We start from the raw sequence: 14,337 nt of genomic DNA, 5'->3' as shown, positions 1-14,337 counted from the left end.
GATAGCTCACCTTATGTCAGCCTCTGTGACAGAAATGACTTGAAGTTTGGAGACTGCCGTTGTCATGGAAACTGATTTTAGTACCGCTGGTGCACGGGGATGTTTTTTTTTTTTACCACTGGATGACAATGCACACCGATAAAGATGTCCTCTTGAGGCAAATAGGTGTTGAAAGTCAGTGGCCCTGAGTGCTGACATCGCTTTCCCTGAAGCCTTATTGTCCTGGGCTGTACACTGAGGTTTCCAAAGGCTCTCCTAGTGTTTCTCTATTTCATTTGGAGTTAAAGCGTGCTTCCCACAGGGCCTATTTGAGATAACATACTGCGAGACTGGTGATTTGACATTTTGACTGCGAGTTGGAAAGATACAGTTCTGCATTTCATATTTGCGGAACAATTGAGTGGCATTAAATCAAAAGAAAAGGGAAAGTCATCATGAATTCTTGTATTGTAACCACACAAAGAATGTACTCAGGAATAAAACTCATTCCTATCATATGAGCACAAGAAGAAGTATCCTTTAGCTTAGTGGTTAGTCTGATTGCAAATCTGGTGGTTATAAAACAGAAGTTGTCTGTTGTAATGCTGCGTTATAAAATGTAAGCTGAAGGCAAAACAAAAAGAAAAGCGTACATAAACACGATCACCTCAGGGTAGTAGATTTGTAGCTAATTTTTCACAGGGATGGAAAGAACATGTTGCTTTCTGCTAATGTTTCGGCTAACTACAGCCAAAATCTTAAGGGGATTAAATGTTGCTAATAGTTTACCGTATAAACCAGGTAAGATGGCCAAAATAATAGCTACATTTTCTCTCAATCTCTCAAACAACATACTGTATATTGTCAGGCTCTCGTTTTGATTGGACTCGAGTGCTACAGCAATGCTAGCCAGTGTTAGCTTACGTTTTCAAATAACTATTACCACCTACGCTCTGAAACACGTTCTCATTTATACTAACAGAAAAGGCTCATGTGGTGTTTCTCTATTTAATTTGGATTTCAAGCATGCTGTTCAAGATAACAAACTGCAAGACTAAAAGATACAGTTCTGCTTTTCATGTTTGCAGAACAACTTGGCGGCGTTAAATCAATAGAAAAGAAAAGAAAAGTCAACCGCCCTAACCACACAACTCAAGAATAAGGATAATCAAACTCATTCCTATTGGATGAGGATTAGAGGAAGTATGGCTCTGTAATCCTTCTTCCAACAATACATGTGGGTCTTCCAGAATATTCGAGCTTCAGTGTTAATGATCAGCAACAGCTGCGTCTTTAATCACACTTTGTCCAACAATCCTCGCACTGGTTGGTATGCTGGGGGCAAAAGCCCTGTTTATCATGTCCTTGCTGTTGTGCACACGGCCCCGTTTTTTAATTAAAAGCCTCTCCGACGTTGGAAGGTGTGATCACTGCCTGTCACTTCAACTCAGGAAAAAACATGTTTATTTTTGGTTCCAGATTCATTTAATGGGCTTGTCAAAACTGATGAAAATTAGAGGAGGCAGAGGCGGCTGATAAGCCCCACTGTTATTAGATCGGCAGGAGCTGTTGTTTGCCTGCCTCAGATTGTCCTGTTTTGACGCATAAATTCTGTGTATGGCTATCTAGCAATCTAAAGGACATACACGACCCCAATCCATTCCCAGACGCACTTAATCAGATGATTAAAGTTTACTTGGCTCAGACTTCCAAAAATAAACAAAAGATCTGACACCTGTAGCTACTAAAGAAGCCACGCAGTGTTCAGAAATGCCGCTGCAGTTTCCCCGGTGTTTTCTGAAATGTAGAACAGCAGAAGTAAATAGACATGGGAGCAGACAAACCCCTGTTCTATTCAGTGGGGTGGTTTTTATCTTTGTCTCCTGAACACAGAGAAGGAAGCAAAAGTTAGATTTTTCCAACTAATCCTACGAGGAGCAGAACAATGGCTCACCGGTGCTGCATGGTTTACATCAAATCCATATGTGTGTCAAATAAAAAGTAGGAGTTTTTATATCTGCATCTAAGTGTCACTCTAGAGCCACATGATGACAACTGTATTTCTATAAATGGCTCGATATTGAGCCACTTTCTGCAGCTGCATAAGAGTAGATCAGATTGTAGGTACTATACAAGACTGAATTGATGGAATTTTACAGTTTCCCTGCATCTCATCACACAACACAGTGGGATTTGCTCCCCTGAGTGTATTATTGAAAAGCTCTCCTCATGCAGACGGATGACAGCATGACATATGAATGCAACCATCTGCTCACTATGACTTTAGACGAGTGCATAATTGCATTGTACTTTTACTGTGTTTGTTGTTCTTTGTCAATTGTCATCTTGTGAAAATGCAAATACAGCACATATGGAACATAACCGAGAAACTGGGAGCAAAGGGAGAGAGCAGGATTAAACAACAGGGGAAATTCCGAGTTCGAATAAGAATGATCGAAAACTCAGCCAAGGAAGTCAGATATCAGATTGACATAGTTTGTTGTGCTGCAAATGTTTAGAGAATAACTGTTGCTTATTTTTCTTTCATGAGCCCTAATTTGGTGAAAACACTGAAGGTAACCATAATTGTTTTGGTTTACAGGAATATTCCACATGATAGCTTTAAGACTTCACCACCGAAATGTAAAATCAACACCAACCTGATCTGATGATGAGTCCAGGGGAAGAAAAACACGTCCGGTTAATGATTTGATATTGCAAATCTGGGGATTCATATTTATAGAACAAAGCCCCTTTTAATGCCAAAATCATGTTAGTGTTGTAGTATTAGCTGAAGCCAAATCAAAAGAACGAGCAGAAACAAACCTCAGAGCAGTAGATTTGAAGTTCTAGCCATTCACAAAGTATGCTGATTGTAGATGAAAGGAAAATATCTTCTACTAACAGCTAAGCTAATATAGGAGAGCATGTTGCTAATACTATTGCCTTATTGGTTTAGACAGCTAAAATATTAGCAACATTCTCTTTTTTTAAAACACTATACATTGTCAGACTCTCTTTTTGATTCGACTCAAGTACTTTATTCATGCTTGCAAGTGTTAGCATACATTTTTTGTGAATTATTGCCGCCTACGCTCTGGCCACAAAAATATCTTCCCCTGCTTACTTTAAGAAAAGGGGCCTATATACAGTATCAAATGTACATAAATCACATTTGTAAGACTGGATGAAGTTTTATTGCTTTTTTGTTGTTGATGAATGAACACAAGGGAAGATTCCCTGAGTGTGTATGGAGCACACAACAGTTGTTCCTCCACATGATGAGTAACAGCCCTCAGGGATTCATGACAACTGACTCACAATTAATGCTTTAAGAGAAGTTTATTGCAAGCAAATTATCACTTGCACATACCAGCCTATACATCTCGATACCTGTTTTAAAACGATGGCAACAACCTAAAATATAAGAAAAAATAATGGAAAAATAAATTGAAGGAAAATGGATCTTTTTGCTTAGGAATGAAAATACACTGCCTTGCTTTTTTGTCAATGCAAGGTAATGGAAGATAAAAGGGACCTCTAAAATGACAGGACTGAATTATTGTACTATAGTGTGCATTAGCTTTATTTTACTGTATTAGAGTGGTATATGTTAAATTGGGTTTTGAGTGCTCCTTGTTCTAAACAATGTAGTACCCTAATGTGAGCAATAAAGCCCTTCCATGCACAAACACACACACACACTACACATACACACATTCTAAACATTTGGGCAGGCCACACAAAGTGCTGAAAGCAAATGCCCCTAAGTGCTGCCTTGGTACCTCGAGAGAGAGATTTAAAGTGTGTTCTCCGTCCACTCAATGCTTTCACATTTCTAAGTGCTCCGTTTGACCTTCTTACTGTCTCAGTGCCCAGGACTGAGCTCCCTCACCTCTTATGTGACGGAGCCTCTCAGGTTTGCCATTTTCCTTGAACTACAACAAAACAAGAAAATCGTGAAATCGATGATGAGCCACTTTGAAACACTTTGATATAAAAACCAAATAAAAGCTTTAAATCTTTCGGTTTCATGTGTTGCTCCATCCTTCACAGGACTTACTTTATCAACATGTCACCGCCCTAGGTGTCTGAAACGGTTGCCACCACTTGACATCAGTATGTGAGACATTTCAAGTAACAGGAATGTAAAAACCCTTCTGCGAACAAACAGGACTTCTGCCAGGCACACGTTCATGTCCAAATACTCAACATTTATTGTACTTTACATAACCGAGCCACGTCCATTACCCATACCCAGTGCAGTTATTAATGACACCAATGGGTCCCCTCTATGTCAAGTTGGGAAAAAGCACAAATTGTTCCCAAATATCCCTTTTTCAATCATTATTCCGACACAAAGATTTCTCTTTTTTTGTTTTGAATAATGGTAAGTCGTTGAAAATGCTGTTCATAAAAGTGTCTCGTAAAGTTTGATAAACACATTCAAATACAGAGTCCTAGTTGAATGCCTTCTGGGTATAAAACAAAGTATTTTGCTCCACACATCGACATCAATGACATTCCTGGTGTATTTATAGACCATTGACATTTTAGAGGCTTATGGGGTCACTGTAAAAGAGGTAAGTGTCATGCTCTATTTCAAAGTCTGACTTTATTTCTCCAGTGTTTCTTCTGGGAAAAAAGTTTGATGACAGCCCTTCATGTGCCCTCCTGTCAAAATGCTCTCACCAGTCATTTCACGTCTGAATGGTCCCGTTTAACAACCAGTTGCAGTGCACCTCCCAGTCTTTGGTCCTCTATCCATGTCACCAGGAAGCATATCAGAGCACAAGGTCAGTTAGATGGATTTGTGGCCATTTTTTTCAGCCACCGCTCGTTAAAAATCGCCACCAAACAACCTGCTTCAGAGCTCACTATGGGCAGTGTCTACACATCGACATGCATCTCATAGTGTGTCGCAGAGCTCCTCCGACAGACACATAATAGGCCCCTAACAGACCCAAGGGAGATTGTTAAAACTAGCGTGGCAGGTTAGCTTAGCAGCATTGAAGTATTCCCATGTGGCGATCATCAAATAGACACCTAAGGGATTGATGGCAGCCTTTAGCTCATTCTAATACTCACATGTTGGACAGATATGACTGCTAGGATGAGTCCCAGGTGGATTTTAAATATTTCACAGTACCTGTTAGCTGCTGGTTGTCAATAGAAACCAGATAGCTGAGGCGGGTTGGTTGCTTGGTGAGCAGGCGGCAGTGCTCTTTGTTGGCTTAATGGTTAAATGGGGTTGCATGGAGCTGGGGTGGGGGGTGGAGGAGAGGGTGATAAGCTAACACAGAGCAAATGGAGAGAGACTGCCTGGCTGCCGCAGAGGTGCAGTCTCCTATCCTCTCATCATAACAGTTTAGCTGCTATTTCTACTTGTTTTTCTCCCACCAAATCCTATTGCGTGTGAGAAGCTGTAAAGCCGCTTTTTCAGCGTCCACTTACTCCTTTCACCATCATCCCCTCCCTCCCAGCCTTTGTGGGTCTAACTTGGCACCTCCTATCCTCCCCAGCCTACCCGTCTCCTGATCTCCCCAGGCCCTCCACCATCCTTCACTGATCTTAATGACAGACATTTATTTAATTCAAGCTACTGGGAAATGAGATTAGTTTCGATAGAAGTGGACAGGGTATGGGTGGAGGGGAAGCAGGCAGTGGAGACAGAGGAAAGGAAAGGGAAGGAAGAAAGTGAGAATGTGTGTGTATTACCCAATCATCCGCCACCTACAGTACCTGCCTCTGCTCGTGCATTTTATTTTTGTGTGCTTGTGCGCTGCATCGCCCCGCAGCTCTGACACAGTCCACAGAGAGGAAACCGCGACTGGAGACCTCGGTTCAGACATATGTTCAATTTACCACTCTTCACATGCACAGACACGGAGGCAGGAGCACACACATTACATTGATTGTTCCTTCATTTACTCTGAATTGCAAGGTGATTTCAATCACACACATACAGTATATACACACACACACAGACACAGACACAGACACAGACACACACACACACACACACACACACACACACACACACACACACACACACACACACACACACACACACACACAAGTGTGCATACTCAGCTGAATGCAAATGACATGAGATATAGCACACCCCTCTGCCTACAGAGATGCTACGCGGGTACAGAGATGCTAGGCGGCTATAGAGCAGCGCTCGGCTGCCTAAAGCCCCAGAAGCGCATGTCAACTCCTCCCTTCATCCCACGTCGCGGCTCTGCTTTTTAACTAAACATCTGGCTGTGTCAGCACCAGTTCATCACAGCAGGGACACACCACCCTCATCCGCCCCTTTTTTTTTGTCTCCGTGTCTGTCTCTGCAGAAATCTCCACATTGCACATTCAGACTATTTGCACGATTCATACTAGTGGGGTGTTTATGAGTGAGCATTATGCATGCATATTCATTTTGATTTAATCATCAGGCAGAGGTGGATTTAGCTGGCTTTGACTGGACAAACATGGGTGTCAAGAATATTAATACATGCCAACAGACACCCACTCACATATAAGATGTTTACATGCTGAGAAGCAACCAGCCTACCGGGCTATAACAATTAATCGCCTGCTACCTAGAGCACATTAACATTAAGGTTGAGTCACCCCATTAAATGCGTTCAGCCTCCAGGGAAAGAGCTTTAATGTTCGCTCAGAGAAAGCACAAATAGCTCGGAACAAGCCGGAATCATTTTGTATTTAGGGTCTAACAGCATACAGCATGCATTAATGTGAGCACTTTGCAAAAACACTGGAGAGTGGGACCGTGGATTTACGGACACCGTCATAGGGATAATTCTCTGCAAAATTATACAAGTGCAGTGTTCTGTTTCACTTAATATCTTATTGCTTTTCTGTGCAAAAAAAAGAACGCAGAAAATGTGTTAAAGATAGTGGTCAATGGTCCCACCAATATGAAAAAGTTCTGCTCTTTATTTCCGCACCGCTAACCTCTTTTAATAGTCGACTCACACCAGAACAACTGTATCCTGCCACCAGCCTCTATCTCGTCTTTCCAGATGAATAAAGACAGAGCTGTTTTCTCATGTTGTTAATAATCCCTCTGTTGATTCTTTATTGAGTTCCTGTCTTTTCTTTCTTTGACCACAGGATCTGATACCGTTTTTCAAAATTAAATTGAAAAACCAAAGATTTTTTGGACATTTTAAATAACAAGCCCAATAAAGTAGTCCTTATGTCTCAGGATCACATTTCACCGACTGAAGAGACAGACTCAAATTACTGTCTACTCACTTTTATATGGATAAATTCTAATTGAGTGTTGGAAAGGTTATTGGAATTATTGTCTTAACTTAACTGAGGCAATGACTGGGTGACATCCTTGTTGACAGCTCCCTTATGCAGAACAATTAAAACTATCTGTTGAGGTAACTGAGATAACCTGTCTGTTCTGAAAGTCTGTTCTGAGCTTTTTCTCAGAGACAGTAGATAGATCTGTTAACGCGTCTGAAAAATGACTGAGCAGGTGATGTGTGAACGTGTGCTTCATGCTTTTCCTGTGCTGAAATCTCAACCAGGACTGCTGCTTGTCTGATGTCAAAACACATGACTTCAAAAGTTCTGTTTAGTAATTTAGTTGTGTGCTTTTGTGGTGTTGGATTTGAGTTACAAGGTACAGGTACACACAGAAAATGTTTGATTATTGTAAAGTCTGTAAGCTACAAATACTATATTGAAAAGAAAATACACTTCTCCATATTTGCCTTTTTTATATTGTGTAGCCTGATTAAATGAGAAAATGTTTTGCTTTGGTCCAAACCTCACCAAAGTTTTCAGGCCTACGCTCACTACTTAGATTCCACAGTAACAGAGTCAACTTTATGGCCTGAGCTAAGAAAATAACCACCTGCTGAAATGGACTTGCCCTTCATACCGTCTGGTTGCGATTGGTAAAGAAATACCCAGATGTACCTGAACGTTGAGATCTTTTTATTACCATTGCCTTCCTGCTAGCCTTCTCGTCAACAACGTTCATAAAGAACAACCAGAGGGAGCGCTTCATTTGTTCGTGGGGATGAACATAGAGGAGAAGTGTCCTCTGTCCTGTCCCTGATGAAGAATATTGTCCCACAGGCACCCATAAGTCATGAATTGGTCTTTTCTTTCCATCTTCTTTCCTACAATCATACCAACTCAAAGGCTAGGTTACAATTCTAGCCATTACATTAACATTATCAATGCAAACAACTGAAACCCTAATTGATGATTTTAAGTTGTAAATTGACAGTAGGATGTGACATAGCCTTTTTTTAAAAACAGTATATATTACTATACCAATAGCATTGTGATTTTCATGAAGCTGCTGCCTTGAGAGTAAAAAAGTTAAACCAAGTTATGGTCACAATATCCAGTGCAGCTGTGTAGTTCTGAGTGCAGTGCACGTAAGCAGTACTTATCTCCGAAGAAAAGGGGCCTTTAGTGATTACAGTGTATTGGCTGTTGGGTGTGTGTAACAGCAGTCTCCTGAGTGCTACATTACCTCTGATTTTAAGTGTGTTCAGAGCAACAGGCCAGGCGATACAGTCCCTCCTCTGAAGCTTCCAGAGGCATTCTGCTCACAGACAGGAGCGCTGCAGAGAGCACCAGAGAAGCAAATTATGGGACTTACAATCGGCCTCATTCACAGTCATGGAATCACGATTTCTACTATTTAAAACATTTGGATTCATCCTCTTTTCATTGTGCAGTTGGTCTTTGGCTCGATAAAAATCTAAATATTTATAGAAGTGCATTCGAGACTAATACTTTTTAATACCCGTTCTACTTTTGATACTTTGCTGGTAGTACATAACTCGGTCTATTTCACTTTAACCTGCATTGAGTGATATTTTTGGCCACTTTGAACCAAATTCCTAATTATAAAATAACATCACGTTAGCCATCAGTTGCCTCTTTACACATCCAACAGACATTAAGCAGCATTAGCAATTATTCAGTCCGGTTTCTTTCCACCTTATGAACATAGTGACACCACTATGTAACACTTGCGCTTCTATTGGCTAGCGCTCCAACAAAGTGTATGTGATAAGTTAGGGGGCGGGTCATTTGTAAGCGGTTGACGAATCACAGCAGAGCTGGCCAGCTCACCGATCGGAGACCTGAAAATGGGCACAATAGGGCCCTTTAAGTTACAGTTTAAAGATTTCCACGTGTAACAGAGTAATTTTATTTGTATTTTGTAATATAACATCTGTTTCATGAGTATACATGAAGTATACAGCCTTCAACACATTCAGTGGATCACACACGTTGCCACTTTTCACATCCCACATGAATCCGTCAGGCGCATCTTTTATGGAGGAATGCAATTCAAAGAAAAACATTACAGAGAAAAGACACGCTGCCCCTCTCCAGAGTCAGCAGCATGATGTCTGCAGGACCATGGATCTGCATTCATTACGCTCTTATAGGGAGCTGAAGGTCAGACTGCATGTTGAGAGCACATGTTGGTCTCATCGTCTGATATAAACCCTCTTCAGTGAGTGGCCGTGTTTTAATGCGTCGCATTGAGGGTTGAGTATATGATCGCTCGCTCCACAAGGGCCTTATTACCGCAGAACATTAATGCTCCATGTCATTGTGCTTTCGTTCAGTCACTTTAGTACAATAATTAATCAAAATAAACATACAGCGCTTGACAAAAAGGCTTTTATATTCGGCACTAATCAGACAACTCATTAGGCAGTAATGAGCCGACTCTGCCTGCTCTTGTCGTGTTTGGGGGAAGTTTGGTGCATGGGGAGAAGTGTGTGTGTACTGTGTTTGTGTGAGAATGTAAGAGAGAGAGCACACAGACACACATGGATACACATGCAACCACACATATACACACTAACCAGCCGGCACTCCTGTAGTCCCACTCCAATTATGGCAGCATCTCACCCGGGAAGAAGCCCACTTACACAGCATTCACTTTATGAATAATTGATTGTTTGTGCCAGTGTTATATTTGTAAATACACGTTTGCTCTCTGATTAATAGTTTTCTAGACATACTCGTTTGTTCAATTTGATTAGACTCTTAAATGTATTATTTATTAGCTGAAAAAGGCTCTCCGGTTATTAGTCATCACAAGGGCAACAAGAAGATCTGGCATAAGGACGCATCTGCAGGCAAGCAGACGTGTTTGCGTCAATCCGCACCCCGTCACATGGCAGGTGTGTGTGTGTGTGTGTGTGTGTGTGTGTGTGTGTGAGATTTAACACGTTGCTCGGATGTTGTGAAGATTTAAACCGCCTATCGGCATGTGTTTGTGCGTGTCTTTTTAAATCGCAGATAAGCCTGTTGCATTGATTGTCATGTATTCAGCTAACCAGATCGTTTTGTATAATCTTACATTTTTACAATAAATACTTTTAAAAGCCAATGTTACAAATGCAGCAGCAACTAGAAGTAAATGAAGTGGATATCCATCAGCTGGGTAAAAACTGTCTTGCACAAGGCTCAAATGTTAGGAAAAAAGAGCCGTTGGGCTGCTGAAGAAAGACAATGACTGTTAACCCTCCTGGGGAAATTCAGCTTTCAGCCTATTGTTGTTGTTCATAAACAGTACACACATGCACCACAACGAACCTATAGACCACACACAAACACATGCATTAATGGAGAGGTTACTATGGCATGTTTACACTGGCAGTTGTGGGGATGGTGGCAACATCATTTTTTGGTCCGTGCTGGGACTTGAACCGGTGACCATCCAGGGACCGTTTGATTCGCAAGCCAAGCCTCTCTGGGCTGAGCTGCTGTCCATCCTAGTATTAGGAGCAGCTATCATCCCTGTTACGTCCCCACCAAGGTCTAGGGGACCAGGGGGCAGTAACACACAACAACCACTAGCAGAGGGAGTCAGAGTGAAAGTTAACATTGTTTATTTCACACAGAATATTGCCAACAAACGTTCTTTAAGTGAGGAGGAGACGAGAGAGATTGTGGCAAACAAAATAAATAAATATAACAAAACAAGGTCTATCTATAAGTCTATCCTTAGAAACCAAAACTCAAACAAAAACCCTCACTCTCTGCACTACTAAGAATGTGAACAAAGCAAGACACAGGGGCGGCAACAATCCACTAACCAGTGTGTCTAACAGATTTTAACTATGTGATGAGATGTAGAGGGTGCCCCAAACTTACCTAACGCCTCCTCCTCCCACCACACACACATCCACAGTAAACAGAAAACAAGATTCTCTCTAGAATCAGACACTAACAAAAGGATCATGCAGGCTATGGTGTCAGCAGCAGGCCCAGGTCTGAGAGACAGAGAGCTTCCTGGGTGCTTCCTTTATGACCAGCTCTGAAGGTGAGGGGGATCCAATCAGCCATCAGTGTCGGGTGCACCAGCAGGTACATATCAGCTGCTGAATAGCTGCAGTGAAGAGAGGGGGAGAAGAGAAAAGAGCAGGAGGGAAAACAACAACACAAGTACAGCCACCCTGGCATGTAACAACCCCTTACTCTCAATAAGTTCTGCATTCTTTAAACAGGTCGGCATGCTGAACTGCTTTAGAACGAGATTTTGATATAGATTGACACTGTTTGGCCAACAATTGCGTCCTTTTGATAAGCAGCCATATTAACGCCATGGTTAAAGGTTTAGAAGCAAAGCTAAACATTATTTGTAAGATGATTTTACTCTTTGAGAAAAGTTAAAAGTATGGATTTAAATCATTGATTCAGAAATTCATTGCGGTAATGCAGCACTTAATGGGAACTGAACTTCTTCTATCTTCATGACATTGATGAAGTGAATGAGAAACTGTAACCCTTTGGATGAGTTTGTAATGTGTGGGAGTCTGCATCATTACTTGCTTTGAATCATTATGTTCACAGCAGCTTCATAAAGAGCGCAGGTCAGATGAGTTGGATGCATTGAAAAGAAAAATTAATAGTGTGGTTCAGACCAGAATGAAAGACATGTGTCTGAAATTTGAATTTGTTCAGCAGAGATCACCCATGTGACAGAATACATGTTTCAGTGCTGCCGATTTACTATTCTTTCAGAGAAAAAGGAAATTGATAGAGCCAATCTGAAGAGGGTTTACATGGTATTTATTATATATCCTAACATCTTATTATTCATGGTCAGCTAACCAATCAGAGCAGACTACAGACTGTCTACAACACAGGGAGACAGATGATTAGACTGGTTCCTGGGTATTTGTTGACCAGTTTGTTGACCAGCCCCCTTGATCAATCCTCCAAAATATAGTTGGTTCTTACTCCGACCGGTCTTCACCCTTTCACAAGGTTTCAGTAAATGTGTGGCAGCAACTTCCTGCTGACAAACAGACAAACCAACATAAAAACATGGCGTCCTTGACGGGGGGTAAAAATCACAAATCATTTTTGTGGTTATGGTTCCTGAAGGTGGATTGGCATCTGGCAGAAGTGAGCATGTAAACCTTAATACTTACAGTATTGAGTTGGGATTCGAGATATGAGAAACATCTTCAATAATTATATTACTTTTGTTAGAATAACTGATGTTAAAGTGTACTCTTTTTTTTTTTTTGCTCCTCTTATTATGCTGCTAAATTGGTTAAGAAAAAATGGCTTGTTGAATTTTTTTAAATGAAAGAAAACTACTTCCAACGTTCTGTTATTGAACACAAAAGAATAAAATAAAAATATATACAGACTCAAAAATCCCTTCATATTTTACAATGTTTTTGTCGTTCCAAGTTGGGATCAAGAAGACAATTAAATAATAAAGTATGGTGCTGCCTGAAATTGTGATTTGTAATCCGTGCCTGATTCAGCTGATTCAGCATTAACAGTGCTATTGTTGAAAGCACTGAAACCTGTTGCAAAGAGGTGGTGGACCCATGCCCAGCAACTGAATAGAGGGGAGGGTCTCACTTACAAAACTGACAGGCATGGTGCATCATTAGTTTGTGTGTGTGTGTGTGTGTGTGTGTGTGTTTGCTTCGCTCCTTGGGAGTGCTAGCAGGCCAACTGAAGAGAGGAGGAAAAGCAGCGCCGCTCTGCACCATATGCCAAATATGAACCTGCCTGCCAAGTTGTGGGGATACTGGCAAGTGCTAGCAAGGCTGAATTCTTGACAGAGGGAGATAAATAATTGAACATGTGCGGAGCGAAGTTCTGTTGGGCTAGACTGGGGTGCCTTTTATATATTGAGAAAGGGGAATGGAAATACTGTCTACATGCAACATTCTCATTTAGATATTGATGTGATGGAATTTAAGATACACTTGAATGGATTCATAGCCAGACATGAGTGGGAAAAAAGCAAAACCTATTGGCATTTGTGCATTTTGATCAAAACAACTATCTAATGATGCCAAAAGCTGTCTTGAGCCTCCAATCTTTTAAAGAAAATCAATAAACATGCTGAAAAATGAGACAAGTTTGAAGAAAAGTAATCTGTGTAACTTAATGAATTCAACTGATACGTCTTTTCTAACAGGGTATGCTTTTTTTGATTATATAGTTAATCAACCTCCAGTAGATGCCGCAAAACGAGCTTACACTTCTAAGACCTTACACCAGGCTCTTGTAATTGACCCATACTCCAGCACAATCTGACACACATATTGCAAGTGGTTGATACTTTAGAGTCCCGTGAAACACCAACATATGTTTAGTTATGTTATAAGCAGGCATTTACAGTTACTTCCACCTTTTAAGTTTAGCATTATATTCTGATTGCAAGTGCGAAACAGGCATGTGGGAAAAAATAGACGTGAGAAGAGGTAATTGTTGTTCACTGAAACACAGCTCCAGCCAACATAGCTAGTGTGTGAGAAACTATTCATGACAGCTTTCAAGCGTTGATAGCACGTGCATGTCTATCGGCTAGCGCTCCAACACATTGTACGTGATAGACTGAGGGGGGGGAACATTTCTAAGCCGTTGATCAATCACATCAGAGCCGGTCAGCTAACTAATCAGAGCAAACTGAGCTCTGGTTTCAGACAGAGGGTGAAAAGAGGTGCTGCAGCACAGGCAGTATGAGAAAAATAAAGAGCTTTTTGAACATTAAAGCATGGAGACATGTCCCAGTAGAGGCACAAAATATTAATTTGCACTGACTATGGATAAATACCACATGCAACCCCCATTCCAATAATCTAAAATGCCCCTTTTTTACATTTCTGTTTTCTCACTCTAACTGCTAACCTTTTCATGATAAAGTACAATCCTGAAACCTCAGTTTTCAGAGTCCCTGTCAGCTTTAAGGCTTTCAGATAAAAAATGTAACTAATAAATGCAGAGTTGGAGCCACAGAGATTACTTCTGATCAAATCTGACTAAGCAACTCTGCTGGAGGACATGAGAAGGGCAAGGCAA

The 14,337-nt window shown here is 41.0% G+C and overlaps 1 protein-coding gene across 1 annotated transcript in view; it reads left to right on the top strand.

Moving 5' to 3' along the window:
- cdh4 (cadherin 4, type 1, R-cadherin (retinal)) overlaps window positions 1-14,337 on the top strand; it is a 204,333-nt gene that overhangs the window by 71,545 nt on the left and 118,451 nt on the right. The window lies entirely within an intron of this gene.

Source organism: Eleginops maclovinus, chromosome 20 (assembly GCF_036324505.1).
Source record: "Eleginops maclovinus isolate JMC-PN-2008 ecotype Puerto Natales chromosome 20, JC_Emac_rtc_rv5, whole genome shotgun sequence".
NCBI lineage: Eukaryota > Metazoa > Chordata > Actinopteri > Perciformes > Eleginopidae > Eleginops > Eleginops maclovinus.
Note: the sequence above shows the minus strand (reverse complement) of the source record. Positions and strands in the feature narration are given on the sequence as shown.